The sequence below is a fragment of the Lygodium microphyllum genome, chromosome 28, assembly GCF_053477565.2.
Source record: "Lygodium microphyllum isolate KBCC chromosome 28, Lygodium_microphyllum_v1.1.10, whole genome shotgun sequence".
Lineage (NCBI taxonomy): Eukaryota > Viridiplantae > Streptophyta > Polypodiopsida > Schizaeales > Lygodiaceae > Lygodium > Lygodium microphyllum.
In genome coordinates, this window is record NC_141162.1 from 111666144 (window position 1) to 111691872 (window position 25729).

The 25729-nt window shown below is 43.5% G+C and overlaps 1 pseudogene; it reads left to right on the forward strand.

The window, feature by feature from the left end:
* The first annotated feature begins 18619 nt into the window (after window positions 1–18619).
* On the forward strand, window positions 18620–19448 carry LOC148011876 (UBP1-associated protein 2C pseudogene; annotated as a pseudogene).
* Window positions 19449–25729: the final 6281 nt, after the last annotated feature.

Here is a 25729-nt window from a genome sequence, read left to right on the forward strand (position 1 = left end):
ATTATATATTTGTTTTGTATCAGCTTGATGCTTCTTTGGTTGTTTATATGCAGCTATGTTCATGGATTCGACGGGCTGAGTCGCCCTATCTTGTGTGGTCGCCAATGAGAGGGGAATTTTGGTGCCGAGAAGTGCTTAAAAGTAGCTAAAAATTATGAATATCAAGGGAAAAATATTCAACGTCAAAGGCGACGGCTCGATCTAGGACGATTTTAAGCGCCAAAGTGCTTTAAAGGCGCCCGAGCGACACTTGTTGATTTTTCATAATTTTTCAGGCAGTTGTCGGGTTGACAAGATTTATCAGCCAATGCGCGATGCCGAGCCAAACGCCCAGGATTTTTCAAAGCTCAATTCCGAGTCCGGACGGGGAAATGGCCACAAAATGGTCAAGATTTGAAAGGGTGGCCACAACATGGATCAAAGGGGGGGTGCCCTTTGGGGGAATTTTAACCCCCCAACCAAATGGCATGCAAATGAAGAATCATGGAGAGAGAGAGATGAAGAAGACGTGAGGAACCATGGCACCGAAAAATGCGCCCCATTGTTGACCAATGGAGCATGGCTACTGCAAACAACCCCCATCACTGATCATTGCCCTTGCTTCCCTCCTGGATGCTGACTCTATCGCCGCCTCTCGCCCGTCAAATGGTGGTCTCTATGAAGATCTCTGATTTCAGTCTTTCTCTCTCCTCCCTCTCTCTCCCGTAAAGGCAGATTCATGTGGTGAAGAGGAAGAAGAAGAATGGATGATGGATGCTTGTCCAATGAAGACCGGATTGCTCCATGGTGTAAGAAGATTGAAGATTGCTGAATGTGGACTATTATGAGCAGTAATGGTGGCTGGAAATCAGTCCCGAGATATGGCAAATAAAAACCCGCAACCCGCAAAGAACGGTAATCTCATTTTTACAAAGGGAAATAGTGTTTGTATGCAATTTTCTTCATGAATTTTTGTTCCCATGAGATGATTATGCATTATAATGTTGTTTGCAATGTCTTTCAACTATTTATGCTCAAAAAATCAGAGAATCATAAGTGTTGTGGATGAAATTAGTAGTGAAAAACCCGTAAATATGCAAAATATGGGAAAATTGGGTGTTTTTGAGATATCAATGGAAAATATCATAAGACACACCAACTAAACTTGTCTTTTTGCTGCAAATGAACCTAAGGGCCACAGCCCATAACCCATTTTGAATTTTTAGTAATTAAATATTGGAAAAAATAAGAGAAAAATAGGGAAAATAAGGGAAAATTAGGGAAAAAATGGATTTTGAGTGCCAAAAATTAAGGAAAAATAAGAACCATGTTTGTGGATGTATGGGGGGTCTGAAGTATGAGGTTTAGCCTCAGTTCAGACCTACCTTTATGTTCTAGTGAGTTTTTATGGCTTTTATGCAATAAAAATGTGGAAAATGAACTCTAAACCTATGCAATATGCACAACCTAAACGGGTGAGGGGGTGGAGTGTATAAAAAGCGTGTAAATGTTGAAGGAATGAAAAGCTTGCTGGTTTTTTATGCATACCATATAGATTGGACGATATTTAAAAATTAAGGACCTAGTAGCACAGGGGTTTCTCGGTGCTAGGTTCATGCAACGCTGCATACGAGCAATAGTCAAATTCATTGAAAGAATGCTTTTGCACTAAGCACCAATGCTGATTTTCTTAATTGTTTGAGCACATGGACATTCACAATTTGCATGAAGTATGAAATTTAAAATGTATCAAACAATACCTCCTAGATGCATAGCAATTGCTTTTTAGAGGAATATGACCAACGTTGAGTGAGTAAGGTTGCTCAAGCTGTAGGCTAGGCGTTGGGTCTAAGGGAAAGAAAGTGAGGAAGCATGGTATATCTCCTGGAAATACGCGAATCATAAAAGAGAGAAGTTTGTGTTCGTATGTTATATATGTTTAGCGACGCATCGAGGGGCCAATCCCCAAGGTGTAGGAGAGTCGCAGTGAGGTAGCGGCAGTCAGCCACCGTGGGAGGACCTCCTATGTTTGTGCTTCGTGCTATTTGGAAATGTGTTGGGACTCCCTCTGAGGAGTGTTAATTGGGTTAGAGTTGGACTACAAGACCTGATACAAACGCAAGATGTTTAGGAAGATGATGTATGTGTCATCCACGCTCCTGGCTGCGAGGCAGTGGGGTTGTTGAGTGCATGATAGAGGTCCGGCTAGTGCATGAGCCAGTGTCGGCCCATTTTAGGTCCCATCAGTATAGAACACTACCTTTTCATAGAGGATGTAGTGCCTAAATTTCATAGTCCCAAAGACCATCGCAAGATACAACTTCTCCATGTAGGTATAATTAATCTCTGAAATGCCCAACTTTCGACAAGCAAAAGCATCAGGTGATACCACTTGTCCTCCCAGATTTGGGCTAAACATCACTGATACTATGCATAGTGGCTGCTGATAATATATAGAACACCTCTCCTCTTTTAGGTGCTTTTAAAACGGGTGCTTTGTGGTTGTCATAGAGTTGACAGCTTGGGTCTTAGGTATGGTTGGTTGTTTAGTGAACATGCTGCTTGAAGCAGGTGTGGCCACAAGTTGTGTAAGGGGTATTAAGGACTGATGTCTTGAGCACCCAGATCCAGTTGTTGCCCTCATAGTATCCTTGAGCACGTAATAGGGTTATGGGGACCCATCGCAGCTTAAGGATGCGTTCATGGCTTTGGCATCTAGGCTGCTTTCTAGGCTTTTCATGAGAGTTACTAGGTCTTTGAGGTCACATTTGCTTATTGTGGGAAGGCTTGCCTTGATGTTTAGGTACCCATTGAAATGTAGGTTGCTAAACCTTAGGAGTGGATTTGGTGGGGTGGTGTTTTGTGGGTTGAGTGGGGTGTGACACATCATGACCCCCCTCCTTAGCCTTTAGCATGGTGTTCTCTATTAGTGGAGTGGTAGTCTTGGAGGGACCCGCAATGCCCTTGCTGAAAGTTTTCAAGATGCTCACATTTCCTATTGCAAGATGGATAAACCACATGTCATAATCGACATAACAATGGGTTTGTTTTTTAAAAGTGCACCCTAGCAATGATGCCTTGCCTACCTCCTTCGTGTTGGGCAACACATAGAAGATGATTGGCAAACTTTCAAACTCAATAGAGACAACGACTTTGCACTTCCCAAGGAGTGCATAGGATTCGCCCCCAAATGGGCTAAGTTTAGCATTAGCTGGTTGCAATTGGGGTTGACGAATGAGGATCCAATGAGCATGGGTTAGGATATTGACATCAATTCCCTCATTGATCAAAGCATCAAAAGAATGTGTCTTTTGGGCTGTCACTGTGATTTGTAAATAAGCTGGAGCAACAGCTTCCTCATCATCCTCTATCTCGGTGATGGTTGCAACACAGACATTGACAGGGCCTCTATCATAGGGGGGATCATGTAAAGGATGTGTGGGAGGGTAGTACTTCTTCATGCGACTACCATTGAAAAAGCCTATGCCCTCGCCTTCTAGTGTTTCAAGTTTGACATTGCCCATCCTAGTGATTGCACACACTCTAAAAGGTACAAGGCTAGCCTCCTCATCCTTGGTCAGGTTATCTGCTATGAATACAAGTCGAGGATTCTCACCTTCCCTTGCCAACTTGACTTCCTTGACCTTGGTGGGTCCTTCAATCGACTCTTTGTTCTGGCCCTGCCTCTTTGCTCCTAGCAGGACCACCACTCTATCACCCTTCTTGAACTTAGTGAAGTGTTTCGGTAGGTGTTATGGTTTCTTCTGCATTCTGCGTCTGACTCTTTTGTTCATTTCTTTCTTTCCTCCCTTAGCCGATTGTGCCTTAGGTGGACCGGAAAGTCCCCCTTGGTGCATTTGGTTTTGGATGGCATGGGTATTTCAGGGTCGCTCTCTGTACTAACTTTAGACTCTGAGCTCAACTCACAGCCCTCCCACTGGAGGAAGGAGTCTCCCTAGGTAGTCGTAGTTTAGTAGGTGAGTCTCTCTTAAGCACAGGTACCACTGGTGGTTGGGCAATTCTAGCGTGCTCATAATCCACTATCCCTATGCATTCCAACCAAGAGCGATTGCAATCTGATCTCATAACTCCTCTCTTGATCTCACATGCATTCCTTTCTCGAGGCCTGGAGTCAACTCTTATCTGCTCTACCACCCTTCCATCAGTATTGTACTCCACGGTATCCATTTCCTCCTCACTCTCCTCATTGATGGTAGAACAATCCTCATATTCATTGTCAGAACCATCACTCCCTGATTGCTCGTCGTCTCTTGGGTCCTCCTTTCTAGCCTCATTCTCGTCGGTGACTAGAGCCCAACTGTATAGCAAGTTCAGGTCATGAACTTTGGTCCACTTCCACTTATGCTCACCCAGGAGGTCTCTGTGGGGCAAGAGATTAGTGAAAGGATTGCCCTCCAATCTGCCTATCAAATACTCTAGGGTCTCCTAGAGTTCTAGCTTATTATTTGGGACATGGAAAGTGACAGGTTTGGGCCGACCACATGCACTCCTTGCCATCATGCAGAGTGGTACTTCGTGTTCCTCATCTGGCATGCCCATGGCTTGTGCGGTTTGCTTATACTCCTCCTCATTGTCTGAGAATGGGAGATTGATGGTTGCAAGGACATGCATCCAATCTCACTCATCATCAGGGCAGGGGATATACTTGGTCAATAGCCCATTTGATGTGGTTGGTTACGTGTCACCCCTCAATGTGGCTGAGATGGCATCTAGATCAATAGATGTTGTCTTCCAGGTATCCATCTCCACCCTTACTACTTCCTTTTGATTCCCTAAGAAGATTAGACTATTGCCCTAGTCCTCGATGACTCGTGCATTCCTCATCTAGTGTCGACGGCCTAGCAGGATGTCATAGTCCACTCCCTTCATAACAATGAGGTGTACAAAGAATTGGACACTTGCAATCTTCACTGGCCAATTCTTTAAAACTTCGATCGGCCTTACCTTCATTCCATTTGCTAGTGTGACATTGAACCTACCAGTCTCAATGGAAGGGTTTCCTCAGGCCTACAAGACTTTGTGGCTCAAGACACTAACCACTGCTTGCATGTCTACGATTCCTTTCCATGTCATGTCTCTTAGGACCAGGATAGGTAGCACAACGTGCATCTCGGTGCCCTCCCAAAAAGCATTTAGATGCAAAGATTTAGGCATTAAGTGCAGCGTGAAGCTCGCTATCTATGTGACTACATCATGCTCATGTAGGTTAGCAGTAATCTACTCAGTTTGTTCGTCCACTCAGTGCTTCAGTTCTAGCTAAAGCGTCGGATGCTGTCTAAGCAGGTCTCCTAGGCTCAGGGTTACTGGGGCGGTTACTAATGTCATGAGGAGGTTACATGTCATTTGTATCTCCTCCATTCTCACACCTCTAGGCCATTGGCCTTGGGTGTTTGCTCACCCATGGCTCCTAGGCTTCTCCTGGGTGGTGCTTCCCATGGCATAGACACATCTCTTGACCTTGGTCGAAAGGGTGAGACTTGGGTGCTCACACTAGAGAAGTCATCAGTTCCATCCTCTATGATAGCCTCAACATCCTTTAGGTTCTCTTGGGCTTCCTTTACCCACTCCTTGACCTTTTCAATTGCTTCTAATTGGCGCTTCAGGCAGGGGTACTCCCCTACCTTAGCACTCCCTTTCTCTGTTGTTTTCAGAGCGGTGGTTTCAACCACAGTATCAATTACCTTCTTGCCACTCACTAGCGTTGTCTCTCTGTGAATTTTGAGAGTGATCTTAGCATCGATTTTCTTCTTTCTCCACCTACGACTCTTCTTTCCTATTGAGGCAGCTTCTAGGTTGCTAGGCCTAGTCAGTGATATGTTGGCTAGCCATGTTTGTGCACATGTCATGACATGCAGTGGGATGGGTGCATCATTGCTGTCGAATGTCTCAATGCCAAACATCCCCAAAGGTATTGATGGTACATTGCTTGAGCTCGAGGATGGATTTTGTCTAGGGCATTCCCTGAAGAGATGGGAGATGCCGCACTCGGCACACTTGAGATCAGCTCTCTCCCTATTAGCATGCTCTTTTTCTGGGCATCGTGTTGATATGTGACTAGGGTGACCACAAGTCGAGCATGTGACTAGGTCTTGGGTTGGCTGTAAAAGATCTCTGCCTCTTCCCCTTCCTAACGCCATCACTGGCACTGGTCAATTGTCCATGAGGACCGGATTACCCTCTTCATCATACAATATGTAAGGGTTCACATATGACTCCTCATCATCAGGCTCTTCCACGCAGTGGATAAGAGCGTCACTCGATGGATGTGTCACGAAGGGTCTAGGCGGTCTGGGGGGTATGCCCATGGGATTGATCTCTAATCTAGGAATGGCTAGTTTTGCATCATTAGGTAATGGAAGGGCCAATGGGACTCCTCTTCCGAAGAAGTTAGGCAGCCTATTCCAGTAGTATGGTGAGTTGTACTGTTGTGCGCAGGGAAACTTTCTTGGCAATCGACAATGCATTGCGTTGTGGCCAAACCTTTTGCAACTTGCACAAGGCTTGGATCTTGGATCCTAACACTCAGCAAGGATGTGGTTGCCTCCACAGTGCACACAGTGGACATGCAGTCTAGTGGGTCTCTTTATCAACTCCTGCAACCGTGCTAGCTTCATCCTGACTTTGGTTAGCTCTTGGTCTTGTGTCGTGCTCTTGCCCTTATCTTGCACGTTAGGGGCTGATCTCTCACTATAGGTTGTGGCTTTCTCTGTAGTTCTTTGGCTAGAGCCATCTCGATTCAAGCTTCTAGCACTTCTCAAGCTGGTCATCTACCCTTATTGCCTCGTCGAAAACCCTAGCGAGAAAATCTCTTTTCAAGCTCAAGTTACTTTCCAGTGCCTTGTAAAGTTCCTCCAGCGGATTCCATTTATAAAAACAGTAGAGATCGCTCTCTCGTTTGGTCGTTTGTTGGTAGGGATTCTCTTAAACAGGCTATGTACATGAGTGGCGTAGTCTCTAATGCCCTCTTTGCCCTTCTGACGGACATTCATCAGTCGGACTATGAAGTTGTCGGAATACCCTATATCTAAAAATCTATTGATAAAGAGATATTTCAGGTGATTGAAGTTCATTCGCTCTGCTGCATCTAGGCCGGTGTACCAGGTCCTTCCTGTTAGCTATATATGGACAGACTATATATAGCTAACATGTTAGCTATATATAGTCTGTCTATATATAGCGCCCCAGGTCCCAGGTCCCCTCTATATATTCCTATCATGTGTGCTGAGTTGACGCACTTCTAGGGTTCCACTTTCGGTGTCTTGTTTCTCTCTTCTCCTCTCTCTTCCTCTGTTCCTCGTCTCCCTTGCGCACTGTTCAACATGGTATCAGAGCGAGGTTCTACAACATCACAAAGAGCTTTCCAGCATTAGTGTTTATGCTAGATACATATTGTTGGCATCATCTTCCAATCCAACAGCTGCAGTGGCGGTGATGGGACCTAAAATGGGCCGGCACTGGCTTATGCACTAGCCGGACCTCTATCATGTGCTCAACAACCCCACGACCTCGCGGCCAGGAGCGTTGATGACACATACATCATCTTCCTAAACATCTTGTGTTTGTATCACGTCTCATAGTCCAACTCTAACCCAATTAACACTCCTCAGAGGGAGTCCTAAAACATTGCCAAATAGCACGAAGTACAAACATAGGAGGTCCTCCAATGGCTGACTACCGCTACCTCACTGCGACTCTCCTACACCTTGGGGATTGGCCCCTCGATGTGTCGCTAAACATATATAACACAATATCGCACATATTTCCACTCAAGGTACCAATTATTTCGTTCCAGGAATGTACCATACCTCACTTTACTTTCCCCTTAGACCCACGTCTAGCCTACAGCTTGGGACAACCTTACTCACTCAACGTTGGTCACAATCTAGAGAATATAGGTGCTATGCATCCAGGAGGTGTTGTCTGATACCTTTTATCATTTTATGCTTCATGCAAATTGTGAATGTCCATGTGCTCAAACAAAAAAACAATCAGCATTGTGCTTAGTGCAAAAGCATTCTTTCAATGAATTTGACTATCACTTGTATGCGGCATTGTATGAACCTAGCACCGAGGAGACCTCGTACTACTAGATCCTTATTTTAAATTAACGATCGATCTATATGATATGCATAAATAAAAACCATCATCCTTTTCCTTCTCTCAGCACTTAAACACCACTCTCATCCTCTTTACCCCCTCACCGTTTAGATTGTGCACAATGCATAGGTTTAGGGTAATATTTTCCATGTTTTTATTGTATAAAAAGAAATAAAAACTCACTAAAACATAAAGGTAGGGCTTAACTGAGGCTAAACCTCATACTTCAGACCCCCCATACATACACAAACATGGTTCCTATTTTTCCTTAATTTTTGGAACTCAAAATCCATTTTCCCCCTATTTTCTCTCATTTTTTCTTTTTTTTTGGGTATTTTTTTGCAATATTAAATAACTCAAAATTCAAAATGAGTTGTGGGCTGTGGCCCTTAGGTTCATTTGTAGCAAAAACACAAATTTAGTTGGTGTGTCTTATTATATTTTCCATTTATATATCAAAAACACCCAATTTTTCCATATTTCGCGTGTTTTACGGTTTTAATACCATTAATTTCAGTCACAACACTTATGATTTTCTGATTTTCTGAGCATAGATTGATCAAACTCATAGCAAACAACAACATAATGCATAATCATCCCATGGGAACAAATATTCATGAAGCAAATTGCATAAAACATCAATTTCCTTTGTAAAAATGAAATTACTGTTCTTTGTGGGTTGCGGGTTTTTATTTGCCATGTCTCAGGACTGATTTCTAGCAACCATTAATGTCCATGATAGTCCACAATCAGTAATCTTCATTCCTCTTGAACCACGGAGCAATCCGGTCTTCATTGGACAAGCATCCGTCATCCATTCTTCTTCTTCTTCTTCACCACATGAATCTGTCCTTAGAGGAGAGAGAGGGAGGAGAGAGAAAGACTGAAATCAGAGATCTTCATAGAGACCACCATTGGAGGGGCGAAGCACGGCGAAATGACCAGCATCCAGAGGGGATTGAAGGGCAATGATCATTTGCAGGGGTTGTATTGAGGTTGCATCATCCATCTTCATCTTCCAAGTGCAAATTTCGGCGCTATCAGGATGCGTCCTCTCCTCACCTTTCATGCCTCCAAAAGATGCCACGATTTCATGTAGCATAAAATGCCCCCCAAGGCCCCTCAAAAGTCACTTACATTTGGCCACTCTAATATCCACCTTTTCATACCCGTCCGGACTCCGAATTGAGCTCTGAAAAATCTTGGGCGTCCGGCTCGGCAACCCGCATTGCCTGGTAACTCGTGACAACCCGCATGACAGTCTGAAAAATTATGAAAAAACAAACAAGTGTCGCTCGGGCGCCTTTAAAGCACTTTGCCACTTAAAATCGTCCTAGATTGAGCCGCCGCCTTCGACGTTGAATATTTTTCCATTGATATTCGTAATTTTTAGCTATTTTTAAGCACTTCTCGACATCAAAATTCCGCTCTCATTGGTAACCACGGGATAGGGTGACTAAGCCCGTCGAATCCCACAGTACATCTGCACAAAACAACTGAAGGAAGCATCAAGCTGATACAAAATAGATACATACTAAACACACAGCACAATGCTCACCCTACCCCCTGACAAAACCAAGGCATGACATCCACAAGGAGTAGGCCTAGCATAATCTGATAGAAGATCCCAAGCTAGTCATTAACCAACTGCTCCAACACGGCCAAACTAAAAAGAACTATCAAAGAGGTTGCCCTAAGTGGTGGTCTAAACTACCTACCTGACTAAGGACAACACAACTGTGAGCTCCTACTAGGCGAGGACTCCTATAGCCTGATCAAGAAGTATTTTCTGTCAGCATACTTCTTCTTTTAGGGTTTTGGGTTTCACACTCAGGCATGTAAGAGGGAGCTGAGTGTAGTGACCCAAGGAGAACAGGGCATTGGCCTCAAGTCCTGTCTCGGTACCCAATAACCTACCAAGTCCTCGCAAGGCGACACAATCCTTTTCTAACGCTCACTTTTATTTTCACTCCAACCTTCCTTATTTTTTTTCAGCATGATGCCACCCCTAGGAAGACAAGGCATCGGCCTCGGGTCTGACTCATCCCCAGGAACGTACCAGGCCTTCGCAAGGCAATGATCAACTACATATAATTTTTTCTTTCTTTCCTCTTCAATTTTTATAGGGGTTAGAACCCCTTTTTACACACCTTTGTATATATTTATTATCTTTAAGATATTCAGGGTTTTTTTTCCTTTATGATCATTATTTTTCTTCTGGCAGGCTTCTCTAGCTGCCTCACAACTAACAAGAACTCCTGAAACGATTGCCTAGCAGGCTAGCAGAACAGGGTCACTAGGACTCCCGTCTAAAATAGGTCTTTTGATGCTCGACAATGCCTTGACAGGAGGCAATGCCTACTCAGACCTCCCTCAAACATACTGAACCTAAACCTAGGACTTCATGCCTTGGACGCTGGTCCCCAATAAGAAACGAAAAACCCCCTTAACAAGTACACGAACACATATAGCATAAAAACCAGAGTACTCATAAAGGAAAGATATCACCTAGATAGGGCCACGAGAAGTTTCCACGCAACAAAAGGCTCCTTCCAAGCTCTTCTTCAAACCTGTCTAGCACAAAACTCAAACAAGAAACCATTAACCGCACCTGCACTAAATAGACAATGGGCCCTCTTGGCCTAATGAAATAAAGCACTTCACTACAGAACTTAATCGGCCCTCTTGGCCTAATGAAATAAAACCAAATAGCACCTACACATCCCTCCCTGGAAGAATCCAGATATACAATAATAGGTTTCTTTCCAAGGAGGAAAAACAGAATCGTAGCCCTAAACTAAATGCATAAGGTTATGACCCATCCCTCCTGCGTAGTTAGCAAGAGGCGTACGCATAACATGTTGTCTAATTAACCTATGGGTCCAGGATAATAACGGTAGATTGGTCTCAGCTACTCTTTGCATCACACATATCAACCATCTTCTGCCATATATTGCATGTTCTGATAACATACCCCACAAGCGACCGGGTCCTGTTTCATCATTGATGACAATATCCAAACTAGGACCACAATTGAAGAAGAGGTCTTCCTCATAAGCAAGATTTGCCAATGAATCCACAAACTGATTCCAGTAACATGGAATCACCTGAAAAGACACACTCTCAAACTCCTCAAGTAGGGTTATAGCAGTCCGATGATACATACAAAGAATGGGATTTCGCACTGTGTATGTCCCATCTAGTTGATTCAGGATCAACTGGGAATCCCCTTTTACTAACAACCAACGAATACCACCTTGTTTGGCAATATGCAATCCCATAATCAAGGCTTTATACTCCGCCATATTGTTAGTGAATCCTATCCCAAGATAAGCAACTAACTTCATCGTAACTCCACGTTAGGGGTCTCGGATTACTACTCCAACACTCCCTTTTTTATTAGGGCCCCTGGACGCTCCGTCAAAATATAATGTATACGTCCACAATGGGTTTACACAGCTGGCCATCACGAACTCCTCTATTCGTAATTATGGTAATCAAAGTTTAGCATGTTGAGAGGATGAACTGACGGCTCCATCCCACCTTCTTTATTGAACTCAACAGGGATACTTGTCAACAGTCGTAAGTAGTGATGGCAGAAGACTTTAATCTCCCACACAAAGGTTCCGTCTTCTTGATCAATCACTTTATATCCTTTGCTCCACCAGATGAGCTTTCCCTGATGGTATCTTTGCTCCAGATATGAGTGCTCCAAATAAGGGATTAACCGACCCATCAACTGACTTTAAGCTCTTCTGTAGGTCTCAAATCATCCCTAGCATGGACCTGCAATGCATTTCTTTGTATTAGCAGACTTAGAAATAATAAGGTTTAATCTTATTAAGATTAACCTTATTTTTAAACTCTACTCCTTGTAGATCAACTAATAGGGCCGTAGACCTATTCTTCCCTAACCTGACAATCTTGTAGGGGCCATCCCATTTGGGTTCCAGCTTCCCTGGAAACAACTCCCTACACGCATCATAATAAAGGACTAACTTTCCTTTTTTAAAGGTGTATTTCTTCGCTCTAAGGTCATGCAATTGCTTCATCTGACGTTTGGCTACCTCCTGGTGTAACAAGCTCTAAGGTCATGCAATTGCTTCGCTCTAAGGTCATGCAATTGCTTCATCTGACGTTTGGCTACCTCCTGGTGTAACAAGCTCTGCAACTTTAGCTCATCCAGGTGGGCTATAGTCATGAAACGTTCAAAAAGGGAATCCTTATCTCCCAAAGAATGGTTAATTGCAAACCGTATGGTCGGCAATTCGATTTCAAGGGGTAACACATACTCTTTCCCATAAACCAATTTGAACGGAGTATAGCCAGTAGCTTGCTTGAACGTGGTATTATATGCCCATACTGCCACATACAACTTCCTGTCCTAGTCTCGTTTCTTCTCAGAGACTATCTTAGACAAGATCCCCACAAGCTGTTTATTAGTACTTTCAACTTGCCCGTTCGCTTGTAGATTATAAGGAGTCGTTTTATTGTGCTTGATTTGCCAAGCCTCTGTCATGCTTTTGATCACCTTATTCAGAAAATGGGTCCCACGGTCCGACACTAATTCTCTCGGTGGACCAAAGCGGCAGATAATCTGCTCTAACAGGAAACTTGCAATCTCTTTTGCATTGTCCTGCCTCGTCGCGTGCGCTTCTGACCATTTTGTGAAATAATCAATGGCTACTATAATGTACCTCTTCTAGGCAGTAGACGACGGTGTGATAGGACCCACAAAATCAATGCCCATCTTCTCAAACGGAAGGATTGCCATGATAGGCGTAAGTGGGCGTTTCCCATTTTCTCTATTGTCATGCCTTTGACAGGTATCACATCGCTTCACATACTCAAAAGAATCTTGGAAGATGGATGGATGGCCACCAATATCCTGCTCTTAAAGCTTTCTGTGCCATCAACTGTCCTGCAAAGTGCCCTCCACATGCAGAGTCATGGCGCTCTTCCAAGATAAAAAGAACCTCATCAGGCATCACACATCGGCAGTAGATATCATCAACACCTTGCCGATATAGTGTCCCTGCGATCAAGGAAAACTTCAAAGCATGTTGTTTAATTTTCCTCTTCTCAGACTTTGAAAAACCAGCTCCCGTCTCTCCTATTGATAGATAATGCGTAATAGCAGTATACCAAGATGGGATAGAAGCTGTATCAAATTTAAACATTTCCTCAATATCACTTCCTTCAGTCAAAGTCTCTTTCGGCTCCCTGAAATCCACAAGGCATTCCACAATACCCTCCAACCTCGGTGGCTTACTCTTAATCTCATAATCGATCTCCTGCAAAGTGATTAACCACTTTGCCAAACGATCAGGCGGCTGCAGCTTGTTCATAAGCAATCTAAGTCCTTCCGCCTTCGTATAGAACACTACCTTTTCATAGAGGATGTAGTGCCTGAATTTCATAGTCCCAAAGACCATCGCAAGAAACAACTTCTCCATGTAGGTATAATTAATCTCTGAAATGCCCAACTTTCGACAAGCAAAAGCTATCGGGTGATACCACTTTTCCTTCCAGATTTGGGCTAAATAGTAGCTGATACTATGCATAGTGGCTGCTGATAATATATAGAACACCTCTCCTCTTTTAGGTGCTTTTAAAATGGGTGCTTTTACTAGCTCTTGTTTCACATCCTCGAAAGCTACCTTACAAGGGTCGCTCCATTCAAATGAACAGCTAAAGGATAATAAATTCGTTAATGGCAACGTTCTTTCTGCCAAGGCATTTATAAACCTCCGATAGTACCCTATTTATGAACCTCTTTCGGAGTGCACAGTGGACTCATAGCGACTATAACCTTGATCTTTTCAGGGTCAGTTGCTATCCCTACTGAACTGACCACATGGCCCAGCAATAGCCCATAAGGTACTCCAAAGACACACTTCCGTAGATTAAGAGCGATGTAAAATTGTCTGCAACGCTCAAAGCACTTTCTTAAGATAACCAACATCCTTTCCCTTACAGTGGCTGCCCCTAGGTCATCAATAAATGCTTTCAACTCATCTGGGGAGATGTCACCAAAGGTCTTGTCTGTTGTTTGTTGCCATGATCCAGGTGCATTGCATAAACCAAAGGCCATCACATGGTACGCAAAAGTACCAAAGACAGTAATAAAAGTTGTTTTCAACTTGTCCTCTTCTGCAATTGCCATCTGGTTATATCCTGCAAAGCAATCCATAAAGGAATATATTTCTCTACCTGCTAATTGATCCAAAATCTAGTCAATAAATAGCAACAGGTAGTAATCTTTAACCATCTGCTTATTCAGCTCTCTAAAATCCACACATAATCAGATCTGGTTGTTTTTCTTCTTCTTGATCACAACTGGTGAACACCATTCTGTGTGTTGTACAGGGAAGATCAAACCAGCTTTCCTTAACTTTTGCAACTCTTCAAACAGCCCGTCCCTCAATTCAAAAGGCATACGCCTTACCTTCTGACGCATAGGACGACTGCCTTCTTTTCCGGGAATAGTATAAACAGCCAGGCTGGGAGGAATACCCCTCAGCTCATCATAACTCCAAGCAAAGATATCGCGGAATTCTTGAATCAATGACACATAGTCCTCGCTTTCTGTTGAACTGAGCATAGAACCTAATTTAATTGGCCGCGAATCAGTCGACGTGCCAAGGTCTAACTCAATTACATCCGCGTCTCTTATCCTATCTTGCAACTCTATCAGCTCATTTAGAGTTATCTGATAAATATCCTCTGTAGTGGACCCCTCTTTAGATTCATCGCTGGATGATGTCTCACTACCAGATGGATCATCTGCTGTCTCTAATTCAGTAGATGATAAAGGAGCTCTCTCACTTTGAGGAGACTCAGGATAAGCATCAACTATTACTCGATTAGCACCTCTACCTAGAACCACTCGATCGGCAGGTATATCGACTTGACAGTCCGTTCGTAAGATCCAAGGTCTACCTAGCAAAACTCGATAGCTAGGGCGTCCTGCGAATCTTATCACCCTAAAGTCCAAGAAGCATTCTACACTCACGATTGTAACATGGACCTTAGTAACGCAACCTTCTGGTTGTCTTAGACTATCATCAGCCATTCTCAGAAGGGTGGAGCTGTCTTTTTGAATGCCTAGACCCAACCTCTCCAACAATTCCGACCAGAGGATCCAGTGTACAATGGCATGTTCTACTAATATTCCATCTACATAAGCTAGAACCCTAGGGCAATTCTTTTCAGCGTGGTCAAACCAATCTTCCCCTACTCGCGCTATGCCCAAAGGTTCCACAATATACCCGATACGCAGGATCTTCTTAAATTCCTTGCGTACTCCTAGAGATAATTTGATTAATTGCAATAGGTTCACATCTGGTTTAACTTCGCAAAGAGAACTCGCTAAATCGAAGTCATGATAAGTAGCCAAAGCTCTCTTTTCTCACCAAACCATCCTCTCTTTGGGTCTTTGGACCGTTTTTGGTGCTTCTTTCTTGGCTCTTGCCTTCTTTCTTGGTATCTTCTCATCCTTCTTAGGGTCGCCTTTCCTGTCAACCTGCTTTAGCGGTCCCCCTTCTATGCTAGGACTCTGGACTTGCGTCCCCTTATCCCCTTGTTTAGGGTTTGTATCAACGGTTTTGTACTATCTTTGTCAACCTCTTTAGCCTTTTGGCCTCTTGTCATGGCTCTTAAGTTAGAGGTTTCAGCATCATGGACTCGTACAGCCTCAATAAGGTTGACTCCGTTTCCTTGTGGCAATTCTTCTATATTTGTTTTTTCCCTCTGTAATATTTGCCTAGGTGCATCATTCTGCTGCAAGTTATTTCCTTGCGCTCTATGATTCACTGGGCCCGGTTGTTTACTCCCTTGTTGGAGAGAACTAATCTTACTCCAACAGGTTGCAGCTAGATGGCCTGACTTCCCACAAATGTCACATTTCACATTTGGACAGTTTCTGGGGAAGTGCTGTCCACCACACCATTTACAACTGAATCTAGAGGGTTCACCCTCTTCAGGGCGTCGACTCCCTATCAAATTTTGTTGCTTCTTTAAGAAATTAACGTCGACGGCTATTTGTCGATACTGTTCGGAGATCATATCGGTATAATGCTTCATCATGTTCTTAACTTCACCAAGGACATTAGATGCACTCGACTCGTAGCCTCGATCATCAACCCGTCATTCCATTGGCCTAACAATCTGATTTGGCATTGGCTGTTGACCCACAGGAACAACATTCGAATTTGAAACTTGGCCTCCAAAATTTTGGTGGAGCCAACTAACTTGCCATGGGCATAGTCACACTGGGAGGAGCCGGTAATAAAGGTACATTCGAGACCTAAACCAACTTCCTTTTGGTCCCTAGAAACCCTAAATCCAAAAACCACCACTTATAAGTGGCTCCTGGCAGATGCACCATTGATGGGACCTAAAACGGGCTGGCACTGGCTCATGCACTAGCCGGACCTCTATCATGCGCTCAACAACCCCATGACCTCGCAGCTAGGAGCGTTGATGACACATACATCATCTTCCTAAACATCTTGCGTTTGTATCACGTCTTGTAGTCCAACTCTAACCCAATTAACACTCCTCAAAGGGAGTCCCAACACATTACCAAATAGCACGAAGTACAAACATAGGAAGTCCTCCAACGGCTGACTACTGCTACCTCACTGCGACTCTCCTACAACTTGGGGATTGGCCCCTCGATGCATCGCTAAACATATATAACACAATATCGCATATATTTCCACTCAAGGTATCAATTATTTCATTCCAGGAATGTACCATACCTCACTTTACTTTCCCCTTAGACCCACATCTAGCCTACAGCTTGGGACAACCTTACTCACTCAACGTTGGTAACGATCTAGAGAATACAGGTGCTATGCATCCAGGAGGTGTTGTCTGATACCTTTTATCATTTTATGCTTCATGCAAATTGTGAATGTCCATGTGCTCAAACAAAAAAATAATCAGCATTGTGCTTAGTGCAAAAGCATTCTTTCAATGAATTTGACTATCGCTCGTATGCGGCGTTGCATGAACCTAGCACCGAGGAGACCTCGTGCTACTAGATCCTTATTTTAAATTAACGATCGATCTATATGATATGCATAGATAAAAACCATCAGCCTTTTCCTTCTCTCAGCACTTAAACACCACTCTCATCCTCTTTACCCCCTCACCGTTTAGATTGTGCACGATGCATAGGTTTAGGGTAATATTTTTCATGTTTTTATTGTATAAAAAGCAATAAAAACTCACTAAAACATAAAGGTAGGGCTGAATTGAGGCTAAACCTCACACTTCAGACCCCCCATACATACACAAACATGGTTCTTATTTTTCCTTAATTTTCGGCACTCAAAATCCATTTTCCCCCTATTTTCCCTCATTTTCCCTATTTGTTTTGTATTTTTTCGTAATATTAAGTAACTAAAAATTCAAAATGAGTTGTGGGCTATGGCCCTTAGGCTCATTTGCAGCAAAAACACAAATTTAGTTGGTGTGTCTTATTATATTTTCCATTTATATATCAAAAACACCCAATTTTCCCATATTTCGCGTGTTTTATGGGTTTTACACCATTAATTTCAGTCACAACACTTATGATTTTCTGATTTTCTGAGCATAGGTTGATCAAACTCATAGCAAATAACAACATAATGCATAATCATCCCATGGGAACAAATATTCATGAAGCAAATTGCATAAAACATCAATTTTCTTTGTAAAAATGAAATTACCGTTCTTTGCGGGTTGCGGGTTTTTATTTGCCATGTCTCGGGACTGATTTCCAGCAACTATTAATGTCCATGACAGTCCACAATCAGCAATCTTCATTTCTCTTGAATCACGGAGCAATCCTGTCTTCATTGGACAAGCATCTGTCATCCATTCTTCTTCTTCTTCTTCACCACATGAATCTGCCCTTAGAGGATAGAGAAAGACTGAAATCAGAGATCTTCATAGAGACCACCATTGGAGGGGCAAAGCACGGCGAAATGACCAGCATCCAGAGGGGATTGAAGGGCAATGATCATTTGCAGGGGTTGTATTGAGGTTGCATCATCCATCTTCATCTTCCAAGCGCAAATTTCGGCGCCATCAAGATGTGCCCTCTCCTCACATTTCATGCCTCCAAAAGATGCCACGATTTCATGTAGCATAAAATGCCCCCCAAGGCCCCCCCAAAAGTCACTTACATTTGGCCACTCTAATGTCCACCTTTTTATATCTTGACCGGTTTCTTGGCTCCTTACCTGTCCGGACTCCAAATTGAGCTCTGAAAAATCCTGGGCATCCGGCTCGGCATCCCACATTGGCCGATAACTCGTGACAACCCACACAGTAGTCTGAAAAATTATGAAAAATCAACAAGTGTCGCTCGGGCATCTTTAAAGCACTTTGCTGCTTAAAATCGTCCTAGATTGAGCCGCCGCCTTCGACATTGAATATTTTTCCCTTGATATTCGTAAGTTTTAGCTATTTTTAAGCACTTCTCGACATCAAAATTCCACTCTCAAGCGAAGACGAGGTGAGAGCAATGCTGTCGTGTGAGGGGGGCGGTGAGTCTGACAGTGAGATCTGCGCTAAGGACGTCCGCTCTCTCATGAAGCCTCTCTCCAAGGAGCAGCTCATGGACCTTTTACAAGAAGCAACCATGGATCATGCCGATATCGTGGAGGAGATCAAAGATCTCGCTGACAAAGACCCTGCGCACCAGAAATTGTTCATCCATGGCCTCGGCTAGGAGACCTCCTCCGAGACTCTCAAGGCGGCCTTCGCTCCCTACGGTGACATCGACGAATGCCTCGTCATCACCGACAAGAAGACTGGCAAAGGTAAGGGCTACGGCTTTGTCACATTTAAGCACAGGGATGGCATGCAGTGCGCGCTCAAGGAGCCTAGCAAGAAGATCGATGGCCGCAAATGTGTTTGTCAGTTTGCATCTGCAGGGCCTTCATCCACTCAATCGCAACTTGCACAGGCAGCATCTACCAGTGCGTGCAAGATTTATGTGGCGAATGTCCCCCGTGACATGCCAGCTGAGAAGCTCCTAGCTGCATTCTCCAAGTACGGAGAAATTGAAGAAGGTCCTCTAAGGTTTGATAAGCAGACAGGTAAGTCAAAAGGATATGATTTGTTTATTTACAAGTCAACAGAGTCTGTTAAGCGTGCTCTAGAAGATTGTGGAAGGACACCAGATGACTTGTAAGCTTGCAGAAGGGCAAAAGCAGAAAGCTATTGTTGTAGATAATCAGATGCAGGGTGAGCCCTGCGGGCATTGGGATTACATCTTCAGCTATGTAAAAACCTTCCAGGAACAAGGACATCCAGACAGGCTCCTTCATGCCGTGTTCTTGTCGGCATGAGCTAGCACTTCATGAAGAGCTATACTGAGTTGTTGATTCAAACATGCCATGGACATGGAGTGCATGCAATGGGAGGGATGGCTGCTCAAATTCCCATCAGGGATAATACAAATTACGTGAAGTAAAAGCTGGGCATGATGGCACATGGGCAGCACATCCAGGCCTCATTGGTTTGGTCACTCAAGTGTTTGATCAGAATATGCCCAAATCTAATCAGACTGTAGGGTTAGTAGCTCCTGGATCTGGCTTGATTAACAGTGCTGCTGGGCGTGATGGCACATGGGCAGCACATCCAGGCCTCATTGGTTTGGTCACTCGAGTGTTTGATCAGAATATACCCAAACCTAATCAGACTACAAGGCTAGTAGCTCCTGGATCTAGCTTGATTAACAGTGCTGCTAGGCATGATGGCACATGGGCAGCACATCTAGGCCTCATTGGTTTGGTCACTCAAGTGTTTGATCAGAATATGCCCAAACCTAATCAGACTGTAGGGCTAGTAGCTCCTGGATCTGGCTTGATTAACAGTGCTGCTGGGCATGATGGCACATGGGTAGCACATCCAGGCCTCATTGGTTTGGTCACTCAAGTGTTTGATCAGAATATGCCCAAACCTAATCAGACTGCAGGGCTAGTAGCTCCTGGATCTGGCTTGATTAACAGTGCTTCTGGGCATGATGGCACATGGGCAGCACATCCAGGCCTCATTGGTTTGGTCACTCAAGTGTTTGATCAGAATATGCCCAAACCTAATCAGATTGCAGGGCTAGTAGCTCCTGCATCTAGCTTGATTAACAGTGCTACTCTTTCGCGGCGGAAAAAGGAAGATGCGGTCCTCATACAAAGGAACAAGGCAGTGGGGTCAAGAACTCGTCCTCTAACAGCAGCAGCAACAGGCCAAGGCTTCAGCTCAAGTGGAGCATGCTACTCAGCACCGAAGCCCTAGAGGACACGTAGATATCGCGAGTAGGCAGTGTCACAGATGCTCATGTCTTGCGACGCAAAGGCCGCCTAAAAGAGCAAGTTGCTTCTTCCCTACATTACTCTCTCTCTACATTTCAACATCAACATTACTTTTGGATGTTGATATTGCCATGCCTCATGATGATCGTCCTCGTTCGTTATTCCATTGATGAGCGTCTATATTCCAATTGATGACACTATTGCCATGCTTCATGATGATCATCCTCGTTCGTTATTCCATTGATGAGCGTCTATATTCCAGCTGATGACACATTATTTTGTTTATATTCTTTCCAGCTGATGACAAATTTTTTATTTATATTCTGTTCATGGGGCCCCATATGTGTTAAGTTGTCTATAGAGTGGCATCGCGAACTGTCTCTATAGACCTTGTGTTATTCTAATGTCACTGTAACATTTTTCTTTAAGTTTTGATGTGACAGGTATACTGCTTACATCCCAAGTTCAATTGAAGGAATTTCTTGGAGATTTTATCTTTTCCAGTGATGTTGCTTATCCTTATTTTACATGTTGTATATTTAGGAGTGATAAAGCTCTTTTCATGCCTCTGAATAGGCTGTTGTAATTCAGGAGTGATGTAGCTCCTGAGTGATGTAGCTCCTTCTCCATTGATGTTGTAATTCACGAGTGATGTAGCTCCTTTGATGCCTATGAATAGGCTCTTGTAAGTTCAACTTTGTAATTTTATATTTTGAATATTAATATAACGGTAGGCCTATATAGAGCTGTGGATTTTTCCCTTGAGCCCCCAAGGGTTTTTTTTCATCCATAGAAAGGGACCTTTATTTGAGCGGGGATGTTAGCTATATATAGTCTGTCTATATATAGCGCCCCACGTCCTAGGTCCCCTCTATATATTCCTATCATGTGTACTCAGTTGACACACTTCTGGGGTTCCACTTTCGGTGTCTTGTTTCTCTCTTCTCCTCTCTATTCCTTTGTTTCTCGTCTCCCTCGCGCATTGTTCAACACTTCCCTTATAACCCAAGCAAATCTCGAAAGCCTGCGAGCATTGGGTGAGGTCCGTAAGACTGTTGGCATCACAAACGTGCTCAAACTGCTCCACGAAGCTATAGGGGTCATTGCTGGGCTGGTGCTTGTCTAGCTGCTTGGCCACTGCAAGGATCTTGTTGTGGCTCCTCCCCCCCTATGTGACTCCTAAGCCTGTGAGCAAAGAGGTGGCTAGCGCAGTTGCACTCTGTTCTGTAGTTATGTTGTCTATGAACCGCTTGGTGACAAGCTCGCTCCACGTTAGATCTTCCTCCAGCTCCCTCTCCCTCTTTGTGTTTAGCCCTGCGTTACTAGCTAGAATGTGTCGTGTCTCATGCACCTCTAAGTCTTGCTGCAATTTCCTTGTCCTTTGCTCGCGGTTATATACTGTGATGTTGTGCATCGCTTTCCTAGCTACCTTCCTCTTTTCCTCAAGGCTTGTAACTACTTCCTCGATTGGTCTACCGTGGATCACAATCCTTATTAGCCCGTCGTATTGGTCAACCATATGCTGCAATTCAATTGGGAACTCACCAAGTTCAGCTGGTCATCCTCTCAGTCCACGTTTGCTCCTAACATTTCTGTAGCCTCTCGTTACACTAGGTTGTCAATCAATCCAGTCAGCTTGGTTAGCAACTTGCCCTCAATCATATCGTCTTCGAACTCTTTGGGGTCTTCAAGGTCCTATTAACGGGGCTCTATGGCACCAGCTATGTCTCAGGGTCTATGTGAGTTCCTTGTTATTGAAAGTAGTTGTCATCAATTTTATTCACACTTTGCTTAGTGCTTTCCGATGCACAGTGCCAAATCAAGCTTTCTCCCATTTAGTGCACTTTAAATTATGAAATAAGAGTGTGGTGCGAATGCAAAATGAACAATGCAGTTCCCACTTTTCCCCCTTTTTTTCATAGCCTAATATGGCTCTAAGAGCATTTTATGGCTGTCCTCTCATATTGTGTAGGGTCTATGCTGCACACTCTACACTCCGTCAAGGCTGGATTGGAATCTCAGGGTCATTTTCAGCTCTAAGTCTCGCATGTTCTATGGCCTGCTACTAGAGGTTGACTCTAGGCTGCCTAGGTGTGGTTTCTCCAATTTCTGGATTTTGAGAGCCGAGTTAGGTACCTAGGGATGTTTGGGGACGTGTTTGAAGTGGCCTTGCCATGAGGAGGTGGCTCACTTACCAATTTAAAATGGTCTGCCATGGTGGTACGATTTCCAAAATCGAATCCTCCAATTTTGGAGATGGTCCGACTATCCAAGTCGGACTATCCGATCGGACCGAGTGGTCTAACTGGAGTTGGTCCGATCGGGTGGTCCGAGTCTAAGGTGGTGTGTCCGATTCTGGGTGGTCCGATCCTAGTCTTGGTCATCCGATCGAACTGGGTGGTCCGAGTCTAAGGTGGTGCATTCGATTGGATGAGTGGTCTGAGTGGTGGTCTGACTGTCTGACGGTGGTCCGATCGGACGGGTGGGTCCAAGTCTAAAAATGAATCCTACTGCCACATTGCAGGGTCCGACTGGTAGAGTCGATTGGTGGTCTGACTGGTTGAGTCGAACGGTCTGTCTGGTCAAGTGGAACGGTCCAACTCCGAGAGTTGGACAGTCCGAGTGTCCAATTCTGGGACTCGGACACCTACAGCCTAGTCCGATTGCGTTTTCCGCAGTGCAGTTGCGAGGACACGAGCGATGAATGCTACGCGTGGGGGTCCTGGTACAAGCTTCAACTTTCCAAATCAAACAAGTACAACTCAGAGAAGGTCAAGGAATATCTAGAATGGCTAGGCAAGAGCAAAAAAAAACGAATCGAATTCCTTCTATTCCTCTACTCACACACTCTCTCTCAAGCTCTCTCTCTCTGGATGTCTGACTGCAAAATGAGGCCTCCCTTGACCTTTTGAGCCTCTTATTGCCCTGCTCAAGTCTCCTTCAACCTTATGGTTGCCCCTCTAGCACCCATCTACTCAAGATCTAGGATTCATGCCCCTTTCTCCCAGTTTTCAGCCTATTTTTAGCAGTAGAAAACCCTTTTGTTTTCCCTATTTCCATGGTCGTAATCCTATCCAAGCGCAACAAAAATAAAAAACAGTTGTTGATTTTGATTTACCTACTTGCCTACTCAACAACAAACCAAAATACTTACTTGTTTCAAAGATCAAACCACCTAAATCTCCTATCTATCTCAAGCATCGGTTCGGGCTGAAAACCCTACCTCTATGCTCAATTCGAAGCACGCCGTGCTCAAAGCTCGATTCTGTCAGTTGTGGCAATGGAACCAAAATGAAGGGAGCTACAAGCTCAACCCGCGAGACCTACAGACCGCTTATTGGTCAAGCGTTTCAAGGCAAGTGGCCATGGTTACCTCTCACATAGCCGGCATGCCCTCCCTACCTATGGGGTGTAGTGAGCTTACCTTGATGCCCGATCGAGTACCCTCCTCTCCCATGCACGCCGGTAGCTCCATGATCCTTGAGGCAAGCTCAAGCAACCTCAATCCCTCTCCAACAAGCTCCGCCCTCCATAGCTGCATGAGACAAGAGAAGAGTAGAGAAGAGAAGAAGATGAAGAGAGGAGACACATAGCTTCTTCTCCTTGATCCCTCACTCCCACACACTCACTCACTCCCTCTCTCAAGCACAAGCAAGAAGGCAAGAAAAAGAGAAAAAGAAGAAGATTTTTGCCACACACAAGAATGAGCTTCTCATTCAATTTTCAAGTTTATATACATGTCCTACTTCCCACAGGTGGTCATCCTCAATTTTTACATGGCCGGCCATGGCCTAGGCCCTTTTTCTCCATTCTTTCACTTCCTAGCTAGTCCTACCGTCCTTCTAAGTTTACAATTTTCATAGGAGGTAGCCTAGCGCTCTTTTACAAGGATTTGAGAGTGCCTTTGCATTTAAAGGTGCGCTTTCTTGCTTTTAACTCCTTCAGACTTCGGCGGCTGCGCCTTGGACTTTTGGCAGTTGTTTCCATGCTTTTGGATTTTTTTCGGACTTATTATTCTTATGGGTGCCTTCTCCATGCCTGCCCTATGCCTTTTTCTTCTTCTTAGATTTTTCTACTTTCTCGCTTTTTTCCTATTACTTGTGTTGCAGTAAACAAGCACACTCACTCACTCATTCACTCACTCATGCACATACACATGCTCCCTTGCTCACTTCCACACACACACACACACACGATTCTCTTTCCTTCCATGTAAAGTGTCTCAAAAAATTCCTATAGCTATCTCTTAGAGGCTACTATTCTATCTATAATACTTTCAATTCAACATCTTGTGGCTTCTTAAGTTTCTAATGGTGTTAATGTTGTTACTTATCTTTCTCATTTTCTTGTTATAGCGTGCGTACATGCACACGCACACGCGCACGTGCACGTGCGCACACACACAAAACTACTAATAGAGATATACATACCTTAAAAGAAAACATATATAGCATAGTTTAGGTTACAAAATATGTTTTTTGGTCCATATGATATAATCTACAGATGTTTTAAACTTATTTTTGTGATATCAATTTGCCCTATGTGATTGAATATTAAAAGTTAAGGATAATGGCTCTTATTATATAAGTTATTTGTGTTAGTTAATTAGTCATATGAAAATGCATATTTTAAAAATAGACATCTCTCTTGTTATGTCTAAAAGTAATCCTTAACAAATGATTCCTTTTGGGTAGGTATTTTCTCTACTTGGTGACTTTTATTGCTCAAATTAACATTTCTTCTTAATTTCTTAAGATGTGAGTTATTATGTTATACTATGACTTTGATCATTAGTAGAAATACTTTTTGGAATTGTTCAAATCATGACATTGGAAAATAACATATATGTATCTAAAAAGAATAATCTATGTGGTTGTAGTAGAGAGTCCTTCTTTTACATGTGATAGAATTGATATAATATTTTCTCAATGACATGTGTCCTAAAACTATAGAAGGTTTCAAGTATTGTTTTTTTATAACTTTGAGTTGCTATGTGTTTTTTTTATCAATTTTTTCTAGTGTCTTAGTAAGTGTAACAAGGATAGCAACCTCATTCCAATTTCAATACTTGCAATACACTTTAACATAGATGGTTCTAATAATGTGTTTTGTATAAATGTAGATAATTGTTAGACACTTACCTTATTGAGACCAATAATAACTACTCCATTGAGACTTTTTGGAAAAGCACTGGGATGTATGTGAATATATGTATTTAAAGTAAGCCTAATGGTTAGACATATATTCCATGAGATTGTAATACTTTTATAAAAGATTATAGCTTCTTTGCAAGGATTCTATTAAGGCGTTTGAAAATT